The sequence below is a fragment of the Rhinatrema bivittatum genome, chromosome 3 (genome assembly GCF_901001135.1).
Source record: "Rhinatrema bivittatum chromosome 3, aRhiBiv1.1, whole genome shotgun sequence".
Lineage (NCBI taxonomy): Eukaryota > Metazoa > Chordata > Amphibia > Gymnophiona > Rhinatrematidae > Rhinatrema > Rhinatrema bivittatum.
Window position 1 is genome coordinate 194,567,583 of NC_042617.1, and position 22,716 is coordinate 194,590,298.

The window sequence follows — 22,716 nt, forward strand, 5'->3', positions numbered from 1 at the left end:
GGGTAAAGGATACCGGTCCTTCTTGGTGATGGCATTTAAACCCCTGTAATCGATGCAGGGTCGCAAAGATCCATCCTTTTTAGCGACAAAAAAGAATCCGGCTCCCGCAGGCGATTTGGAGGTGCGGATAAATCCCTTGGCAAGGTTCTCCTTAATATATTCGGACATAGCTTTTGTCTCGGGTAGCGAGAGAGGATACACCCTACCCCGTGGTGGAGTCATACCAGGAAGAAGTTCAATAGTACAATCGAAGGGACGGTGTTGTGGTAATAACTCTGCTTTTTCTTTGGAGAAAACATCAGAAAAGTCATTGTACTGATCTGGAAGGAATATTCCAGCATGAGCCAAAGAGATAGGCGGAACCACTGTGGTTTTGATGCAATGTTGAAGGCAATGGGAACTCCATTGGGTGATCTGTAGATTATCCCAGCGAATTACTGGAGAGTGTAGTTGCAACCATGGCAGACCCAGAACAATAGGTATACTGATCTCTCCAAAACAAGAAACGAGATCTCCTCTTCGTGTAAAAGACCAGTCTGGAGTGTAAGCGGGACGGTGATCACTGAGATACTACCAGGCAAAGGTGTTCCCTGAATGGAGGTGACCCGGATCGGAGGATCACGGGGTAGCGTAGCCAAATGAAGTTGCTGTACCAGCTCACGGGTGATAAAGTTACCTCCAGCCCTGGAGTCAATCAGTGCCTGTGTTGAAAAAGAATCCTCTGAGACCCTCAGAGTTACCGGTACCGTACATTGAGGAGCAGCATTAAAACAGCCCAGGAGGTACTCCTCTTTCCTTCCTAGGCGTGGGCGTTTCCCGGCCGTTCTTTACAATGGGAAAGGAAGTGCCCCTTTCCACCGCAATACAGGCATAACCCCAATGTGCGTCGGCGGCGTTTCTCTTCTTCAGTTAGGGAAGTTCGTCCTAACTGCATAGGTTCTTCGGGAGAGGAACCGGCCGAAGCCCCGGAAGGTCTAGGGGCCGGTGTGAGCGGTCCTGAAAACGCCGGGGCTAGTGGAGACAGACGTCGTGGAGGACGCACCTCCCTGGCTCTTTGCTGTAGGCGTTGGTCAATACGTCCAGCCAGCTCAACAAGCGCGTCCATGTCCTCGGGAAGATCCCTGGCGGCCAGAACATCCTTAATCCGGCCCGCCAAACCCTTGAGGAAAATCCCACGAAGAGCATCGTCTCGCCAGCCTACTTCAAGAGCGAGAGTGCGGAACTCTAGGGCGTACTCGGCCAGAGTACGGCCTCCCTGTCGGAGCTGTAGCAATTCTGACGTGGCAGAGGTTTGACGAGCGGGTTCATCGAAGGCTGCTTGAAACCCAGCCACAAAGAGATCCAAATTAGTGAGAGTGACGTCACTCCTTTCCCACATAGGGGAGGCCCAATTCAGGGCTTTCCCATCCAGCAAGGAAAAGATATAAGCGACCTTGACTGAGTCCGTTGGAAACTGATTGGGGAGCAAGGCGAATCGTACGAAGCACTGGTTCAAGAAACCGCGACACCCCTTAGCATCTCCTGCATAACGGGACGGAGCGGGAAGCTGTGTGGGCGTCTGAATCGTAACCACTGGAGCTGGTGCAACCACTGGGACTGGTACCGGAGGTTCTGCGTCCATACGAGTAGCCATCCGCTCCACTGTGGCTACCAAAGAATCCAGTACTTGTTGTTGTTGTACCAAGTGTTGAGCCAACCCTGGGATGGCCTGGAGACCAGCGAGATCTGCCGGATCCATGGCCTTGCAAACTGTTACGGTGGGCGAAATCCGGAAGTGGATCCTTAGGCCGACTGACCCGAGAGTACAGTCGGGAGGCAGAACTCCCACTGGGCAAACGGAGCTTCACCTGGAAACCCGTGACTCCCCCAGAGGAGCTGTGAGAGTCCGGGTCGCTAGGACTTAGGAGTCTTCACCCTGGAAGTCCGAGGTCCCCCCAGGAGGAGCCCGTAGGAACCCGGACCGCTGGGACTTAGGCGAAGACGAAAACACCCAGGAGTAGAGTACAAACCGGAGTCGAAGGCAGGCGGCAGGCAAACAGGAGTCGGAGTCACAGACCGGAGTCAAGGCAGGCAGCAGGCAAACAGGAGTCGGAGTCACGGACCGGAGTCAAGTCAGGCAGCTGGCAAACAGGAGTCGGAGTCACGGACCGGAGTCAAGGCAGACAGCTGGCAAACAGGAGTCGGAGTCACTAACCAGAGTCAAGGCAGATAAGAGTCAGGCGAAGGCAGAAACACAAGGCAAACGGAAGTCCAGGAACCAGGCAGGGATCAAGTCAGGCAGGCAAGCAGAACCGAAACCAGCAGGAACGAAGACAACGGCACTTCACAAAGGAACCTCGTTGCAAGGCACTTTGGAAGGAGAAGTGCCTTGCTTAAATCTCCCGGTCGGCGTCTGACATCATGGGGGGCGTGTCAGCACATCTGGGTGCTGACAGCTGAAAACGCCGTTCCCCGCGCGCACGCGTTGCCCCGCTGAGGGGAGGAGTCTTCGGCGGCGTCTCCCTCGTGGAGACGCCGCCACGCGGACTGGAGGGCCCTGGACCCGGCGTTTAGCAGCGCGGGGACGAGAGGTAAGCGCCCGGTCACTAATCTAGTGACCGGGATCGTAACAGTTACATTTGTTTATATTTCATGTAGCAAGAATTAAGGGTCAGCCCTTGTAGAAGATAAGGATCACTTCCTTGCAGACCTGAAGGTCACACTTTTGGGACCAAGGGCACACTTGTGTTTAATAGTAATAGTAGTATGCTTTAAATAAAACAAAATATTGAATCCTCCAGCTGGTGGTATAGTGTGCACAGAGTGAGGGGGAACTTTTTGAGGTGGCCATAGGCACCAAATTGCCTGGCTACGGCTCTGCTGGGGGGCAGCAGTGGGCAAATGGTTAGCATTGGGCGGGGGGAGGGGGATCTTATCTCTCTGACTATGCAAAGAGGCAGACCCCCAAAAAGGGGTTGAATTAGCACAGACTTGAAACCTGTGAGCAGTAGTTGCCCGGTGTCTGGGCTTCCGCTGTAGCCTCGATGATTGACGCCACCGCTGACAAGTTTCAAGCTTGTGCTAATTCAACCTGCTCTTTGTGTCCATTACCATCTGTCCAATATAAGCACACAGATTTTTTCCAAGGACGCAGGAGACCACTTTGCACTGCCCTGCAAGTTCCCATCTTGGGGGGGTGGTGGAATGAAATTATTTGTTCCTTCTGTTCTTTCTTCAAATTAATGGTAAAACAAAAGAACCTTTCCTTTCCTGCCACGGAAACCTGGCTTATCATTCCCAAACGATTCGGAGGCATAAAAAATGTGTTTCTTTGGGGAAAACCATGGCTTAGCTAATGCCATTGCCTATGATTGCGCTGGCACCTGCGTGTTTAATGCTCTTCTCGCTCACCCTTTTCCTCCTTCCTAAGAGAATTCAGAGCAAACACATCAGACTTCATAATGTCATTGTTGACCTAATCATATCTGTAATTTCAATCATTTTATTGTAAGCTTCTTTTTAGGGGGATGGAAGCAATTTGTCTTCGTCTTTTTTTTTTTCCCACCCCCTTTAACATCCATTTGCCGCCTTCGCTTTTATAGAGATGAGTTACTCTCACTATTACCAGTGCTGAATTGGTTCTGTAAATTCCCAGTGGGGAAAACAATGCATCTGCTGTAAAGAATTTCAAGCCGACGTTTGAGAAATCAGCATTTTTCTGTTGATTTAATACTCTTCCAGGTCATTATTCCTCAGCTAAATGTTGCCTATTTTTTATTTCTCGGGTACAGTAGTTACTGCAGAATGACTCTGGGGAGAGAGAGAGAATAATCAAGGACGATGAATAGGAGGAAAATGCTCAGCATTAGCCTGTGCTGAGAACAATTCCCCTTTTGAAAATTCAGGAAATTGGTAATAGCATATTTTTGTCAAATAATTGCACTCAGAACAGACCTATATCATTTTGCCTAGTCAAATGGGCATATGTGTTTGCTTCTTTTTTTTTTCCCCCTCCCTTCATTCTTTGATGAGTGAATTTATGGCTAGAAACGTTCTCCTGAGAAGAGTGACTAATTTCTCCTTGCTTTGTTCTGCCTGTCTGCAATTGCCTGTTGCCTCTCTTATTTTAGCTTTCCATGTTACACAAACTGCGAGCGTGCACTCCTAAACTTACCCGCTTATTTCCAAAGGCATTTGCCTAGCATGTTTTGCCATAGCAAGGAAGAATGACATGTGTACACAAAAAGAAACCTGAATGTTGCCTAGATCATATTACTCTCTGTAGAACTGTTGTAATGGCTCAGAGCCCCCTCCTAGTGGTTGGTTCAGGAAGCACACCTCCTCTTGTCTGTAGATCAGCATGGTTTGGGATTGGGAACCTGCTTATTTTAACAGCTCAAAGTTAACAATTCTCCAAATACCAGCTCCACTGGTTTCTTGGAGCTATTCTTCCATGTGCTGATCTGATGGCAAAGCCTCTTCTTGATTTCCTCCTATGTAGGAACCAATGTAGTAAGCTGTGTGCTAAAACGTTGTGCTGAGATTTAATGCACAGTTTCTTAATGCATGTGCTAAAAGTAATTTAATTCCTGATGCGGTGAGCTAATGATATGCTAAAAAAAGTGAGAATTTTAATAAAAGCACTTTAACCCAAAAATGTGCACAGAAGAAATGCTTGTCACTCATAAAATATGATTTCTGTGCATAAAACATGTTTTCTGCATGGAAAAATATGTGTGCATGCAAATAGTGTTTTCTGAACATAAAACATGATTTATGCACACAAAATATAGTTTATATGAATATATGCAGAAAAAAAAATTTCATTTCTATTCATTAATTCCTTTTGCATGCCTCCATAATTTGTTTCATTTATTTCAAACAAAAAAAGCATTAAAGTAAATGGTGGAAGCAATGCATCTTATTATGAGCTTCAAAATCAGGGTTATCTAATCAATTCTAATGAGACTTGTGGGTTGACATCATCAGAAAAGGGAAGAGCACTCCAAGAATGTGTCAAAGTAGCAATAAAAGTAGCATGACTAGCCCAAGTTAGTGGTCCTCAACAGGTGTGTCGGGACACACTAGTGTGTCGTGAGTCCCAGGAGGTGTGTTGCAGACCCAGCAGAAGGCTGCTCATTCCTCATCAGTCTGGGCAGGAGTTGGCTGACTTCTTTATTGGATATGTCAGGAAGCTGTTCTTGCTTCCTTCTCTTCTTCCTGGCCCAGTGAGAGATTGTTCCCTCCTCCTTCATCCAGATCAGAGTGAGATATCACCAACTCCTGTTCCTATAGGCCACGCAGGACACCAACTTTATCTTCCTCTGCCTGGCCTGGTAGTGAGGCTGCTGATGCTCTCTTCACCCCATGGACCCTGGGTGTGAAAGCAGGAGCATGAGGGAAAGAGGTGCGTGCTCTATAGATTCACTGCCGACTTCTGCTGCTGCTGCCTCCTCATCTTCTTCCTCTTCTGAATGCTTCTTGTCTTCGTCTGCTGCTGGTAAAGAAGGTTGGAGACTCTGGATTGGACTGAAGGCTTTTCTGCTTGCTGGGAGCCAGGAGGAGAGGGACATGTGCTAGGCAGGAAGGCCTTGGGAGATAGGGGATCAGGGATCTGCTGGGTAGGAAGGAGTAGGGGAAAGGAGATTAAGGGTTGCTGGGTAAGGAGAGGTGGAGGAGGGGAGGGGTGGTGGCTGCTGGGCAGGGAGGAGAGATGGAAGTGGAGGGAGAGATGGAGATGTGGAGGATGCTGGGGTGGGGAGAGGGAGGTCAGGGGATGCTGAGCAGGAAGAGGTGGTCAGAGGTAAGCTGGATTGGGAAGGGGAGGGGTAAGGAGAATTTAGCAGGGGAGAGAGAGGGAGCATGGGGAAGAGGATGCGGGGGGGGGGGGGAGGGTCAGGAATATTGAACAGGGATATGAGCATGTGAAGGGATGATTGAGTAGTTGGGAGGTGATTGGGGCACGGAGGGGAGTGATGGGGTACAAGAGCCTTAATATGTCAGTTTTGAGAATATGTATTTCTTCTACTTTGAACTTTGCTTATTGTAGGAGGAAATATATTTCTGTTTCTAGTTTTCCAATTTTTGCACTACATGCAAAATGGCTTTCTGGGGTTTCCATTCAAGTTTTTGTTTCCACTTTTGTAATTTGCGGGGGTTTTTTTTATTCTATATTTGGTAAAAGTAGGTCTGTGTTTTTATTTGTGTATGTGACTGAGATGAGGTAATTTACTAGCATGTAAAGATTTATATCCGCCTTATTTGTTGTATTTTCTCAATATTATATTGCACTGGTGGTGAACCAATTCATTTTCATGGGTAGGGCTATTGCTGTTTTATTTCTTGGAGTTTGTGCTGCTGGAGTATGGCAGGTTTGATAAACATGTACAGAATGGGGTTTGTTTGCTTGTTTGCTTGCTTTTTTTCCCCTGACGATTTCAATGTATTATCCACTACGATGCCTAGATCTCTTGTCTGGGTTATTTTTCCCCATGCGCATCACTTTGCATTTGTCCACATTAAATTTCATCTGCCATTTGGATGCCCAATCTTCCATTCTCACAAGGTCCTCCTGTATCAAGGTCCTCCTGTATCAAGGTCCTCCTGTATCACAATTCATTTGAGATTTAACTGCATAATTTTGTGTCATCCACAAATTTGATCACCTCAATTGTCATACCCCTTTCCAGTTCATTTATAAATAAATTAAAAAACACTGGTCCCTGAGGTACTCCACTGTTTACCTTTTTCCACTGTGAAAACTGACCATTTAATCATACTCTGTTTCCTGGTTTTTAACCGGTTGCAATCCACAAAAGGACATCGCCTCTTATCCCATGCCTTTTTAGTTTTCTTAGAAACCTCTCATGCGGGACTTTGTCGAACATCTTATGAAAATCCAAATATACCACATCTATTGGTTCAGCTTTTTCCACATGTTTATTCAACCCTTCAAAAAAATGTAGAAGATTTGTGATGCAAGACTTCCCTTGGGTAAATCCAGGCTGGCTGTATCCCATTAAATCATGTCTATCTAAATGTTTTGTGATTTTATTCTTTTTCCCGGCACTGAAGTCAAGCTCACCGGTCTATGGTTTCCCTGATTACCCCTGGAACCCTTTTTAAATATCGGGGTTACATTGGCCATCTTCCAATCTTCAGGTACAATGGATGATCTTAATGATAGGTTACAAATTAATTGAAATAGGTCTAAAATATCAATTTTTAGTTCTTTCAGAACCCAGGGGTATATACCATCTGGTCCAGGTGATTTACTACTCTTCAGTTTGTCAATCTGGCCTACCGCATCTTCCAGGTTCACCGTGATATGGTTCAGTTCATCTGAAACATTACCCTTGAAAACCGTCTCCGGAATGGGTATCTCCCCAACATCCTCTTCAGTAAACACCAAAGCAAAGAAATCATTTAATCTTTCCATGATAGCCTTATCTTCCCTAAATGCCCCTTTAACTCCTCGATCATCAAACGATCCAACCAATTCCCTTACAGGCTTTTTGCTTCGGATATATTTTTAAAAGCTTTTATTGTGAATTTTTGCCTCTATGGTCAAATTATTTTCAATTTCTCTCTTTGCCTGTCTTATCATTGTCTTACATTTAAATTGCCACTGCTTATGCTTTATCCTATTTTCTTCTGATGGATCCTTCTTCCAATTTTTGAATGAAGATCTTTTGGCTAAAATAGCCTCTTTCACCTCACTTTTTAGGCATGCTGGCAATTGTTTGACCTTCCTTTTACCTTTCTTAATGTGTGGATTACATCTGGACTGTGCTTCTAGGCTTGTATTTTTTTAACAGTGCCCACATGTGTTGCACACTTTTTACCTTTGTAGCTTCACCTTTCAGTTTTGCTTTTTTTTTTTTTTTTTTTTAAACTATTTTTCTCATTTTATCAGTGTTTCCCTTTTGAAAGTTTATTGCTAGAGCCATAGATTTAAGTACTGTTCCCCTTCTAGTCATTAATTCAAATTTGATCATATTATGATCACTATTGCCAAGTGGCCCCACCACCATTACCTCTCTCACCAAATCCCACGCTCCACTAAGAACTAGATCTAAAATTGCTTCCTCTCTCATCTGTTCCTGAACCAGTTGCTCCATAAAACTGTCATTTATTCCATCCAGGAACTTTATCTCTCTAGAATGACCTGATATTTCACTTACCCAGTCAATATTGGGGTAATTGAAATCTCCCATTATTACTGCACTGGATGTGGAACTTCTACCAAAAGTGCTGCACTCATAGAAACATAGAAACATAGAAATGACGGCAGAAGAAGACCAATCGGTCCATCCAGTCTGCCCAGCAAGCTTCACACTTCTTTTTTCTCATTCTTATCTGTTTCTCTTGGCTCTTAGTAACCTTAGGTTCTATTTCCCTTTCACCCCCACTATTAATGTAGAGAGCAGTGATGAAGCTGCTTCCAAGTGAAATATTAAGTTTGATTAGTTGGGTAAGCGGCAGCATAGCTCTCTGCTGTTGAAGCAGAGAGCAATGCTGGATCTGCGTGAAGTATTAGTTTTTCTTCTCCCCTGCCGTTGAAGCAGGGAGCTATGCTGGATATGCATTGAAAGTGAAGTATGCCTTGAAAGTCACATTAACTATCATCAAATATTGAAAAGCCTAATAATTGGTAATTGAATAAGCCTAATAATTGGTAATACCTATAGCCCATGAACCCATCCCTGTTTTTTGTTTGGTTTTTTTTTGTTTGTTTTCTTTTTTTAATTTTTTTAATTTTTTTAATTTTTTTTTTCTTTTTTTAATTGGGAGATGGCAGCCCTCCATCCTTCCACTCCGTGAAGGTGGAACACCAACCACTGGCCACTGGCATCCCGCTCTGTGGCTACTGCCGCTCCGTGCAGTGTTTTGCTGCCTGCTCTTTATACGCGTCCTCTAGACCTGATGGATCCACAGTGTTTATCCCTCGCCCCTTTGAAGTGCTTCACAGTTTTGGACTTCACCACTTCCTCTGGAAGGGCATTCCAGGCATCCACCACTCTCTCCGTGAAGAAATACTTCCTGACATTGGTTCTTAGTCTTCCTCCTTGGAGCCTCAGCTCGTGACCTCTGGTTCTGCTGATTTTTTTCTGACGGAAAAGGTTTGTCATTGTCTTTGGATCGTTAAAGTTTTTCAAGTATCTGAAAGTCTGAATCATATCACCCCTGCTCCTCCTTTCCTCCAGGGTGTACATATTTAGATTCTTCAATCTCTCCTCGTATGACATCCGTTGAAGACCCTCCACCTTTCTGGTCGCCCTTCTCTGTACCATTTCAATCTTGTCTCTGTCTCTTTGAAGATACGGTCTCCAGAACTGAACACAGTACTCCAGGTGAGGTCTCACCAAGGACCTGTACAAGGGGATAATCACTTCCCTTTTCTTACTCGAATTGCCTCTCTCTATGCAGCCCAGCATTCTTCTGGCTTTTGCTATCGCCTTGTCGCATTGTTTCGCACACTTCATATCATTAGACACTATAACCCCAAGGTCTCTCTCCTGCTCCGTGCAGATCAGCCTTTCCCCCCCCCCCCCCCCCCCACCCCCATCGAATACAGTTCATTCGGATTTCCACTCCCCATATGCATGACTTTGCACTTCTTGGCATTGAATCTCAGCTGCCATATCTTCGACCACTCTTCCAGTTTCCTTAAATACCGTCGCATTCTCTCCACTCCTTCTGACGTGTCCACTCTGTTGCAGATCTTAGTGTCGTCCGCAAAAAGACAAACCTTACCTTCTATCCCGTCCGCAATGTCGCTCACAAAGATATTGAACAGGACCGGTCCCAACACCAATCCTTGCAGTACACCACTTAAAACCGCTCTCTCTTCAGAGAACGTTCCATTTACCATCACACATTGTCTTCTGTCCGTCAACCAGTTTGCAATCCAGGTCACCAACTTGGCACTCACTCCTAAGCTTCTCGTTTTATTCACCAGTCTCCTTTGTGGAACCGTATCAAAAGCTTTGCTGAAATCTAAGTAGATGACATTGAGCTCTCTTCCTCGATCCAATTCCTTGGTTACCCAGTCAAAAAAGTCAATTAGATTTGTCTGACAGGATCTTCCCCTGGTGAATTCGTGCTGCCTCTGGTCCATCAATTCTCCGGACTGTAGATAGTTTACTATTCTCTCTTTCAACAGTGACTCCATTACTTTTCCCACCACCGAAGTGAGGCTAACCGGTCTGTAGTTACCAGCTTCCTCTCTGTTCCCACTCTTGTGAAGCGGAACCACCACCGCTCTTCTCCAATCACTCGGCACCACCCCCGTTTCTAGGGATCTATTGAACAGGTCACACATCGGACCCGCCAGCACATCTCTGAGCTCCCTCAGTATCCTTGGGTGAATCCCATCAGGTCCCATGGCTTTGTCCACTTTCAGATTCTTTAGCTCTTCCCATACATTTTCTACTGTAAAAGGGTTTTCGTCTGTTCCACTTCCTTCCAGTTTCTTGTTGTGTAGAGATGGTCCTTCTCCAGGGTCTTCTTTAGTGAACACAGAGCTGAAGTATTTAATATATCTGCAATTTCTTCATCTTTCTCCACGCATTGATCATTTCCACCTTTCAATTTCACTATACCAGTTTGAACTTTTCTCTTTTCACTGATGTATCTGAAAAATGTTTTGTTACCATTCTTTATCTCCTTGGCAGTCCTCTCTTCCGCTTGACTTTTTTCCGACTTGATTAATTTCTTTGTCTCCCTCAGTTGAATCAAATATTGTTCTTTGTGCTCCTCCCTTTGGGATCTTTTATAATTCTTGAATGCTGTTCTTTTAGCCTTAATTTTGTCAGCCACCTCCTTTGAGAACCAGATAGGTTTCATTTTTCTTTTGCTTTTCTTTACACTTCTAACATATAAAGTAGTTGCCTTGGTAATTGCTCCTTTTAGTTTGGTCCACTGTTGTTCCACATCTCTCGCGTTCTCCCAGCCTTTTAGTTCTTCCTCTAGGTATTTCCCCATTTCTTCAAAGTCTGTGTTTTTGAACTGTAAAACTCGGGTCTTTGTGCTTCTTTTCCATATTCTTTTAGTGATATTAAACCATACCGTTATTAATATAGGGAAGGCTTTTTGTTCTTGTTGCACTTGATACTGTGTGTGTCTCCATGTCACATTTCTCAGCAGCTCTCCATGTCACATTTCTCAGCAGCTCTCTGTCTTTTTCCCTTGTGTGACACCCTTCTGGGTTGGGGTTTGGCACCCTGGTCTTCCCACTCCCTACACGGTAATTTTTAAACAGCTGCACGGGTGTACATGTACGAATGTATGGCAGCTCACGCGAATGGACACAGACATTTTATAGCATATGTGTGTATTATATACAATTGGCTGTATGCACATACATGTGCACATAATTTTGTATGGATGCATGCTTGTGCGTGCCAATACAGGCTCTACCATGTAAGTGGGGGGATTTTATTAGATACGTGAGCCGATGTAATTACAAGTTTCTCCAGTCTGTTCACAGTTCGCCCAGGTAAAGACTCTTGACTTCCTATCCCCCCTAGCTAGATAGCCTCCTTTTTACTCTATTAGCCCTGATTTTTTTATTTCAAAACTTACACGCCATCCATAGCAGAAACAAACTTACGTGGTTGGGGATCCTGGCGCACGCTTGTGTGTGGACTTACGCCCATACTTCAGCTTACAGACCCAGAATGCCCATGTCCTTCCCATGCCCCACCCAGACTCTGCCCAAGCCATGCACCTTTTTTTGACTTCCTGATTTGTACGCATACCAGGAGATATGCGCGTACTCGCGAGCCTTTTAAAATCCACGCGGCACAAGCCGGCCTGTATGATTCTTTCTAGCGCCCTTCTGGTCTTAAGATGATGCTCTCTTTTCATTTTTTCTCCCCTGGGGTTTCACTGCTGTACCCTCTGTTGCTCTGGGTGGCAGGAGCTATCGTTTTTCTCCTCAGTTTTTTATTGTGTGGGTTGTAGGTCCTGTCAAACTGAGGTGTTATTTCTGAGTTGATTTTCCTGAAATGCCTTCTTGAGGTAATTTGTTATTTTAAGACACTGGGCAACATTTTAGGGGACCTTAGTAAATAAAGTAGTGCATCCCAACCTTCACATGCATTCTTATTAGTGCATGTATATCTGATATTGATCTGGAATGAGAGATACCTGATGTTAAATAATGTACAGCTGCTATAGCTATGCGCTGTTGTTTATGTAAATAATTTTTTAAAAAATTGTCATGGTTTAGTTCTGGAATGAACTAACGCTCCAGGCATGTCACTTTCTACTGAAAGTGAAGTTTTGAAAATGTGATTTGCACTAACAAGCCATTAATTTTTCAGACAGAAATATCCTATAGGGTCACATTTGCCTCGTTTTAATTAAGTCTGAGCAGTGGATTTCATTACAGTCCCCATTTTTCAAGGGTTTATAACTAAGTAATTTAAATTTTCCTATAAATTGCTGTCTTGGTTGCAATTTAGTAATTTTTTTCTAAATGGTTTAAATTAGTTTTGAAAAACCCTCTTGTATTTTGTGGGTAATAGAAATCAATGCCAAGGTGGAGGTGGGGGTGGAAGTGGCACACACCCAATATTGCTTCGATAGTAAATTTCTCTTTTAAGTACCGCCCTGGGACCTTTTAGACTGCACACATCTAGAACTGCTTACATTCAGAACAGGAGGATGTAACACTAATCTGCATTCATTTGCTTTTACATGACAGAATTTGAGGGACATGCGTTTGTGCTTCTACTTTACAGTGCATTTTAAGCAAAGATTTGGAAAATAATTTTGATTTAAAATTAAACAATATGCACTCTTGAGGAGGGGACAATTCCAAATCCTGCCATCTGGAGCTGGTTTGTTTTGCTGGTGAACAAAGGTCAAGCAATACTGTCTAATCATTTATCCACTGGCACTAAGAACTTGTAAGATGGAATTACTTCTGAATGCATATATTATATATTATCCAAAGTAGGATTAAGAGGGGTGGAGCAAAAGGATGGGGTAGGGAAGAGGGTTGGAGAGGAAGAGAAGAGGAAAGGGGACAGAGTGAGTATCATTTTTAGAATTGAATTCTGACCAAAGAGTCTCATTGGTGAATGGATGACATGGCAAGATATGACTCTCTAAGATGTAAGGCTGCCTTGTGTTGGCTTCAGAAAGTCTGGGCAAGTTCTCAACTCTTATTACATGCCAAATGGTCAACAGATTCCTACATATTTTTCACACACTGTATGCCAGGCTTTGATATACAGTATAATAGTAATTATGTTGTATTGCATAGATGTTAAAGGTTAACAGATTTTATGCATCCCAAAATTCTGAGCAATAAAAAAAAGTTTGGGAGATGGAAAATTTGCATATGGAACCAAAATATGCATAGGTAACACCCTCTTCATGGGGATGGCTGAAATAAGAGTCCACACAGTCCCACAGCCAGTGCTCAGTGTCCTAATCCGCTCATGCATCGCCAACATGATCACTGGGTGCTGGAGGTTCAATCAGTCGGGGGAAGGTTTTTTCTTCCTGGGCCCTACGTGGTGGTGGGCCCAATTGTCATATCTTAGTCTCTTGGGTATTCACTTGAGAAGCTCCCTACAGTAGAATTTCTTTTGGCAAGGGAAAAATCCAGCAGGCTGACCAATACCAGCTGGCTGGCAACCTTAGGCCAAGTAGATTCTGCTGGTAGATTATAGATAGAAACTGATAGAATTTGGTGTTGCTTTGTTGACGAGTTGGCTCACGCAAATGTGATGGAGCTATGCCAGTCACTAACATTATCCCTTTGGGATTTTTCTACCTAATGGCATTAGAAGGGGTTTTGTTATTTTTTATTCCTCCCATTACTATAACCCCAACTTTTTGCAGGATAGGCTTTCTGGGGTATAAAATCTTATGGAGCATGCCCAGTGCTTCAGTGGGTCAGGAGCTAAGGAGAAGGAAGGAGGCTAGAGATTCCTCAAGGATCTCAAGCAAGGTTAGTGAGAGGAAGAATGAGGAGCTGAAAACCTGCCCTAGGTTTCAATAGAGAGAGAACTGAAGATCAGAGATTTCCCCAGGATCTCAGAGCAGGGTGGTTGGAGAGCCGGAGTTTCCCCCTGGAACTCATGCAAGGCAATTCAAGCATTTGGCAAAGAGGTTTTGAGAAAAGTTTTTTTTGTGGATTTTGAATGACCAACATCAGACAGAAAGGCATACCCCCAGCATACCAAAGGGCTGGAATTGGGGATCTTTTGACCCATTCAACCAGTTAAATTGGGTGAAGAAAAGGCTGCAGAGTTTTGAGCCACCAACTCAAGAGACTTGTGTTTTTTATAATTATTTATTTTTTTATTTGGCTTTTGCCTGTATCAAAATAGTGCTAGGCTTGTTGGAGCCCCTTTTTGGAAATTGTGCGTGGGGAGATTTTTCCAGACCAGTTCATTCCTGAACTGGAACTCGTTATCACCCTCTCACATGGTGAGGATATTTTCAATCAGGATGAAGGTACAAGAGCCAGAAGGGACGTGAGCAGAGTAAAGATGGACAAAGAAACCATTCGCTTTTTGCTGATCATTGGCTTGGATCCTCTTCTTTAAGATATAGTAAAGAATATCTTTTAGTTGATCACCAACAACAGACTGCAGTGTTTTCATTGAGTTTTACCCAAGTTTGGACTTACTGGGATGAATGGAGGTTTTTGTGATTCCTGGTTTCTCTTTCTTGTGCTGGTCTGGTTTCCCTGTTTTTATTTTTCACTATTTGACACCTTCTGGAAATCGTCAACGTAGAGTGTGAAGTGGTGATAGAGATAGTGATAAACAGAGCCAGGGGCCCCGGAAGAGAAATCCTCCTCCCTGTCTGGACCTGAACCCGGACCTGAAACACCCCTAGCCTAGGATAAAGCACCAAAACGAGAGACTAGCTATATAAAAATGCTCATGTTAAGACATTTAATGTAAATAAACCTCCCCTAATTATAGAGTAAATGCTGTCATTGTTATGTTGGTGTTAACCTGGTCGGCAACGGAAACATGAGGAGAAGTAAAGATCTTTCAAAAGGAAAAGCAATATTTCTGTGGATCAAGGCTTGGTGTTTCTTCCTCAATGGTGTTCCAAGCCTCCATGAGTCTGATGGGGAATCACGCTTTCTTTTCTGATAGTACAGAGGAAGTTAGAGGAAAACTGTGTATGTAGCATGGGGAAGAAGGTGCTGAGTTTTCAGAAGAAATAACTGGTCATGTTCTCATTTTATTTTAAGTTTTGGCCAGAGGTTCTTCTTTTCTTCTTTATATTCCAGCCTAGTGTGAATCAGTGCTGGAAATTTAGCACCATGCACCTTCATGAACAACTATTCAGAGATTCTACCTCTAATTTATATTACTTTCCCCGCCCCCAGCAATGTACCTAGTGTATCATTGCAGCAATAGTCTTGGGTCAGGGACCCATTTGTTATGGTAGCAATGATCCTGAGGCCAGGAGCCATGCACCAGGGCTTCTTCCAGAATCCTATATTATGGGCTCTAAATTCGGCTGTTAGAACATAAGAAATTGCCATGCTGGGTCAGACCAAGAGTCCATCAAGCCCAGCATCCTGTTTCCAACAGAGGCCAAACCAGGCCACAAGAACCTGGCAATTACCCAAACACTAAGAAGATCCCATGCTACTGATGCAACTAATAGCAGTGGCTATTCCCTAAGTAAACTTGATTAATAGCAGTTAATGGACTTCTCTTCCAAGAACTTATCCAAACCTTTTTTGAACCCAGCTACACTAATTGCACTAACCACATCCTCTGGCAACAAATTCCAGAGCTTTATTGTGCGTTGAGTGAAAAATAATTTTTTTCCGATTAGTCTTAAGTGTGTTATTTGCTAACTTCATGGAATGCCCCCTAGTCCTTCTATTATTCGAAAGTATAAATAACCGATTCATATCTACTCGTTCAAGACCTCTCATGATCTTAAAGACCTCTATCATATCCCCCCTCAGCCATCTCTTCTCCAAGCTGAACAGCCCTAACCGCTTCAGCTTTTCCTCATAGGGGAGCTGTTCCATCCCCTTTATCATTTTGGTTGCCCTTCTCTGTACCTTCTCCATCGCAACTATATCTTTTTTGAGATGCAGCGACCAGAATTGTACACAGTATTCAAGGTGCGGTCTCACCATGGAGCAATATAGAGGCATTATGACATTTTCCATTTTATTTATCATTCCCTTCCTAATAATTCCTAACATTCTGTTTGCTTTTTTGCAGCACACTGAGCCGACGATTTTAAAGTATTATCCACTATGATATCTAGATCTTTTTCCTGGGCGGTAGTTCCTAATATGGAACCTAACATCATGTAACTACAGCAAGGGTTATTTTTCCTTTAATGATGTCCATGACTCCATCTGCCACAAGGACTGTGAATGCTGCCTCTGCAGCATCTCTAGCCTCAGCCAACACAGGGCATGGCAGATCCAACTCAGGGATTGAACTGGGGACATTCTGCATGGCCATGCTAGGCCCGCTCCATTTCCTCCTTCTGACAATATATAGCTAAATTCAAATCCCCTCTAGATTTTCAATTGTATTTATTTAATATACCATTATTCCAATAAAGACCAAAAGAGAGTACAATAAAATTAATACAAAAAATAAAATATAACGTAAAACAAAATGCAACCCACTCAAAACATGACCTTCACATTGTCTTATAACTTCCTGTGCTTCGTTGCAGCCTTTTCCCGTCAAACCTGAGGCAGATGTCCTCTTCCTGCAGAAATGTACTGCCAAGTTGTGCACCTCAGAGGTGGCAGCATGTATGTTTGAAGTACTGTTTAAAATTGTACTTGCAAACATTTAAGATGAAAAACATTATTAGGCAAATCAAAATAGTCATCCACATTATGATTGTCTGCAAGTTTATCCTTGATCTGTTTACCCCTCCAATAGTATACCATAAAAAAACAGAAGAAAAGATTTTTGTAAAGTTTGGTCTGTAAACAACTATGAAATGACTGATGCTTGGTGACAAGTTGCACAATCTCAACACAGGTATGCTTGCCAGTAGGTTGAAAATAAAGAGAAATGTCCCCACCTGTATCAGCAAATGCCAGACACTCCCCTGTATACACACTCACAAGATTAGACCTGCAGAGGGAGGCTGGAATAGAAGTGACGCCACAGGCAAGTGTAACATTAGTAAGCGTTCTGCACGGCATGAAAGGCGCACTGTTTGTGACCTGCTCGACAGGTACAGAGACTCTGCTTTTCTCAACATAAGATGCTGCTGCACTGAGGCCTGTAAGTAAACATTTCTCAATGCTTATTCTCCCTCTCCTCTATCTCTTTATAATTTTATTTTTCTTTTATTCAATCCATGCAGTTGAAGCAAAGCAGTAGCTAAAGTTATTGGAGGGGTTTGGGGGCGGGGTTATTGAGATTCATTAGCATGGCAAAAATACATTATAATGGCTGCCTGGGGTCCTGGCCCTAGATGAGCACAAACTGAACTCCTCTGTAGCATGGCAGGGAAGAGATACTGGTGCATTGCAAGGCCTCAAGGCTTATAGCCTACTGAAATATTTCTTGACTAAACACTGCAGGGCAACACAAACTCCACTTCTATAATAGGAAATGAGGAAAAGAAATTAATTTTCCATTCCTTGTCACCTTGCTAGCTGTCTCTTAAAGCAATACACATGAGGGGGGAGAAGTGAAAATTGCTTTCATGATTTGTGGTAGATGACACTAAGGGGGTCATATTCAGCAAGCTGGCTAGTGGACAAGTTATCCAGCTAAAGTTGTCCCATATATTCGGTGGGATAAACGTCCCGCTGAATATGCTTGTCTGAAGTGCAACCCCCCGACAGGGCACATAAAATATGAGAGTATCTAGAACTTATCGCTAAGGGCCAGTCTTAGAGAAGGTTCTGTAAGAAAATGGTCAAACATATGGTGTAGAGGACCCATCCACTGGGGTCTCTCATCTATGAATCCTACCTCTTTCAATCCCTATGGTTGTTACCAGTAGACAATCGCATCCCAATTAAACTTCACCCTAAGGCATATTTTATGCCAAAACAATTAACGTTTTATTTTCTGGGGTTACCAGCAGAGCAACTGCTTACAAGATGGATAGAGTGTACTAAAAGATTTCCGATGTTATCAGAGTTCACAGGCTTTACAGCCCAGCTACCAAGACGCAGAAATCAACCAGTTTCACAAATGTCCAACACATCTTTTCAGTCTTTTACTATGCTCCTTTAGAAGTACGTGGCTTGCATTTCCGATATGCTTCTCAAATCTCAAAAGACAATATCCCCTCCCCATTATAGGTAGGATGCTTTCCCTACTGTTCAACCTACCAACATCAACTTCACTCCAAATCAGGTATTCATGTCATGGAAACTGGGTACCCACTCTCTTTGGGTCCCATGTTCTGTATCCTCAGTGATAGCAAGGACATCCCCACATCCTCCACACTTCATTAAGTGCCTCACCTTCCTATGGTCTTCGACTGTATATGGGGCCCTCTTTGTTCTCCTCCTCCTTTTTTTTTTTTACAACCCAGGCCAAGCCCCCAGTCTGATTCCCCATGACAGGAACCATCTCTTGTGCCTCAGGCTTTGCCAGCCCCTGTAGGGCCCTCTTCTGGAGGGAGGGTTCCCCAGGTTCACCAGCCAGACTGGCCACTGCTGTCCATTCCTAAAGCACCATGGAACCAAACATGGAATCCCAATTTATAACTTGTAACCTCTCCCCTAAGAGGATCTTTTCTTACCTCCATCTTAAAGAAGCCAAACCCAGTAATCCAGAAACTTCCCACACAACCTTCCAAGGGATCAGCATACACCTTGTCCTCTTGATCATGCATACTGCCATCTAGTGGTGGTATACTATAATTGCACACCTCATTAATTTTTACTGAAGCATTCAGGGGGCCGATGCAATATTGGGGCAGATTTTAAAAGGATTATGCGCGTAACCCTTTTAAACCCGCTCCTGCGTGCGCCGAGCCTATTTTGCATAGGCTTGGCAATGCATGCATGTCCCAGGGCTTGAAAAAAGGGGGTGGGGAGTGGACGGGGCGCTCCGGGGGCGGACAGAGGCCTCCAGCACAGCGGCCATGGAAGGGGATCGTGTGCTGGCACTCCGCTGGCACATGCAACCTATGCCTGCCCAGAGTCAGGCGCAACTTATAAAATAAAGGTGGGGGGTGATTTAGGTAGGGCTGGGGATGGAAGGAAAGTTCCCTCTGAGTGGCCTTGGAGGGAATGGGGAAAGCCATCGGGGCTACCCTAGGGCTCAGCGCACGCAAGGTACACAAGTGTGCATCCCCTTGTGCACGCGCCAACCCTGGATTTTATAACATGCGCGTGGCTGTGCGCGTGCATGTTATAAAATCGGGCGTAGATTTGTGCGCGCCAATGCAAAAACTTGCTATGCGCACTTTTTAACAGAGCAAATTTAACGCCAGCCCTGGAGCTGGCTTAAAGTCTTGCCGCGCGTCAAGGGCTCACTAAAAAACAAAAAAAAAAATCCTGCTTTCTATGGTTCCTCCTACTTTTAGTATCGTCGTGATACTAAGTAGGAGGAACCACAGAAAGCAGCAACATAAAAAAAAAGTCTTGACAGCTCAATTTACCAGCATCCCTTTTCCTATCCCATGGCTGCTCACAGCCATGTCTCCTGGGCGCTGATGCCAAGGACGCGCTAGGGACACACAATTGATCCCTAGCATGTCCTTTTTAGTGCGGCACCTCATTACAATACTGCATCAGGTGTCCAGGAAACATGGCTATGCGAGTGTTAAAAAAAAAAAAATGGACTCCCAGTTTGGATGCATCATTTTACACGTGGCTTATTGCATCGGCCCCTCAAACGTTAACAACCATTTACACTTCCCAGAACAAGAAAAAAGCTTCTGTACCCATAGTCCTTCCAGGCTACACTCAAAGGGCACATCTGGGGGCCTGTCACATGAGATTCATAAACTACTTGAAGAAAGTGAAGCCACGCTACCGTTTACAGCTTCTGGAGGGAGGCATCTCAGTCATTGCACAACAGCAACACCAGAGATGGGGAGTGCGTGCACCAGGTTCCGAAAGGAGCTGTGGCCTGTGGGCCTTTGGCCATGCACTGTCATAGTAGTGGCTGAGCTAGACAGGGATTTCATAAAAGAAAAAAAAAACTGGAGACTCGTGACACCATAGTCCTGTAGAGGCCAGTTTTGACTGAGCTGGAATCCCCAAAAGAACAGGAAGAAACAAATGGGTCCGAAAAATAAAAAAACCGAGATACTTTTGTATTGCTGTAAGTTTCATAGGGTTCACTTGTGCCAGTGCAGACTCTTTTGCTGCCTGCTTGTTTTATTAGCTGCATTCATTCCTGCACAATGACTACTATTGATGCTAATGAATGAGGCAGAAAGAGGACTATTTGATTGAACTTACAGTGCTAAATTCAGTGCCAAGAAAAAAAAAATCGTACAGAGCGAACTGAGAAAGGGGCATATACATAATTTTTACATAAAGACATTTGGAATAGTTTAATGATACAACCTTAAGAATCTGCATCTAATTTTGTTAATCACTGTTAAATATGATTGTGACCTTGGATAATACAGTACCGTACATTACTTCTAAAGACTCATTTTTCTTATTAAATGGTACAATACGGTCTAGGCTTTATCGCCAGCTTGATGGTATTATTAAGCAATAGGTCTTCATAGCTTTGTCTCATCACCTTTTAGAGCTATTTAACTTGGTACATTTCTGTGGAGAGGGAGAAGAGGAAGCTGAAGTTGGTTAGGGCTAGAAGAAAAGGAATATGTAGAGTAAGAGAGAAAATATGAGAGGGAGTGGTGTGTGTAGATATATATATATATAGTACATGTGAATGTGTGAAAAGAAGATGTCTATAAGTGGGAGTATGAGACATGTGAAAACGAGACTGGGAAGAGAAAGTTGTGTAGACATTTGGAAAGAGGTGGGGAGAGAATTGGGGATAAGTGCATGGGGAATTGGAGAGAACTAGGGTAGGGTTCACCCTGGGGCTGGGAGGGTGGAGAAGAAGAGGGAATGTGAGGGGACTAAGCATTTTGCTGATGGAAGGGAGGGAACAAGACTCATGGTAGTGATGAAGCTGGGAGGAGGAGAAAGAGTACTGGGGGATTGAACTGATGGGGAAGGGAAGGCAAAAGGATCAGGGAACAAGCTGGGGAGTGGGGAAAGAAAGGAATGGAGATGAAGCTGGGGAAGAGGAAGAGGAGATAATGCAAGGGGAAGATGGTGAATGGAGGAGAGAAGAAAGGCTGACATTAGATACACTGAGGTGGCCTAGTTGGTGCCAGGCACCTTGAAGTTTTGTCACAGCTTTGTCAAGGTGTTCACCTTGTATTTCTGGGGGCCCAGGGCAAAAAAATGCCCCAGAGAGGGAGTAGAAAAAGTATTTTCAGAGAAGGATCAGATTTTCCTCACTTCCTCGCAAAGCATGTATGCGAATAAGAGATGATCCTAGAAAACAAGATCCTTATAAAACAATTTTAGCGGCTACTCTCCAAAGACTTTTCAATAATCCAGCAAATGCTCTGAAAGTCAGAGAGAATAGTAAGCGTTCTCATTTGCTTTCCTTATCAAATTAAATTATCCCCTGGGTCCTCCTTTATAGCTATCAAAGTAGCTATAAAACAGTTGGAACTGTACAGAAAATAACCTCTAATGCATAATCAGTTACATGAGATGAAAGCTCTTTGCATAATTATATTTGTTAGAAATTTGGCTTCTGAGGCTTAGGCAGTACATGTTTATCATGAGAAAACAAATCTTAAACATGGTAAAAATCAGCATACATCATCCCACATACATGTTGCATTGTGGCCAATCTACACTCTAACCTTTACGTAAATTCCTTTTCTCATGCTCCTCATACTCTGTTCCACATGCCACGCCTACATTTGCTCTTCCATACTATACAGTACAACTGTTTCTGGTGTAACCCGCCCCCCCCACCCAAACGGGCACATGAAATGTGAGAGGATCCAGTACCTGAGTGAACCAAGTGCTAGTCTCTCAGGAAGAATTCAAGAAGGAAGGTAAGTCAATTACATGGTTGCAGTGACCCCAGGCCCAGAGGCAAGGAAGATGTGTAGAAGGCCTGAGCTGGATAGGGATCTCGGCCCTGAAGAATCCCCTCTATGACCCGCTTCTGTCTCCCCCTGTTCACATCTCACCACACCAGAAAAAGAGAGCTCACTCTGCAAATATATTCAAGCAGCAAACCTTTATTTCCTGGTGTTACCTACCAGTAATCAGAGTATGTAACAATAGAGTGAAAACATGGATTAGATCAAGTTGCATATACTTGTTCAGCTAGGCTGTGGAGGTTACAAACAAGACTGAAAGGTCAAAATTATTAACCTTGGTAATTATATACACCTTCCCCTGGATCATGAGAACTTCTTTTAACTACTTTTCTCCACACTTCTCTCCAATATTTTAAAATTCATACTGTAGAAGCAATCTATCCTCCCCTCCCCCAAACACACACACACACACACACACACACACACACACACTCCCTTCTCTATAACCATTTTTTCTCTTCTGTCTAAGTAGACTATGCTTCTCACAGTCTTATTATCAGTTTCTCCCACATAAAGTGTTTCAGTACTGACTCATTAGACACTGAGTATTAGAAGTGGAAATTAATTAATAAAGAAATAGGAAATAAAGACTATATTTCCTATTTTGTTGCATTTTGGGAATTAAAAAAA

General features: G+C 43.7%; 1 protein-coding gene across 1 annotated transcript in view; it reads left to right on the forward strand.

The window, feature by feature from the left end:
• Positions 1-17,219: 17,219 nt before the first annotated feature.
• The window catches only part of SASH1 (SAM and SH3 domain containing 1), a 590,251-nt gene continuing 584,754 nt past the window's right edge, over positions 17,220-22,716 (forward strand). Inside the window, exon 1 of the mRNA XM_029594048.1 lies at positions 17,220-17,243. The gene's annotated coding sequence lies outside the window, so the exon portion shown is untranslated. The remainder of the gene's footprint in view (positions 17,244-22,716) is intronic.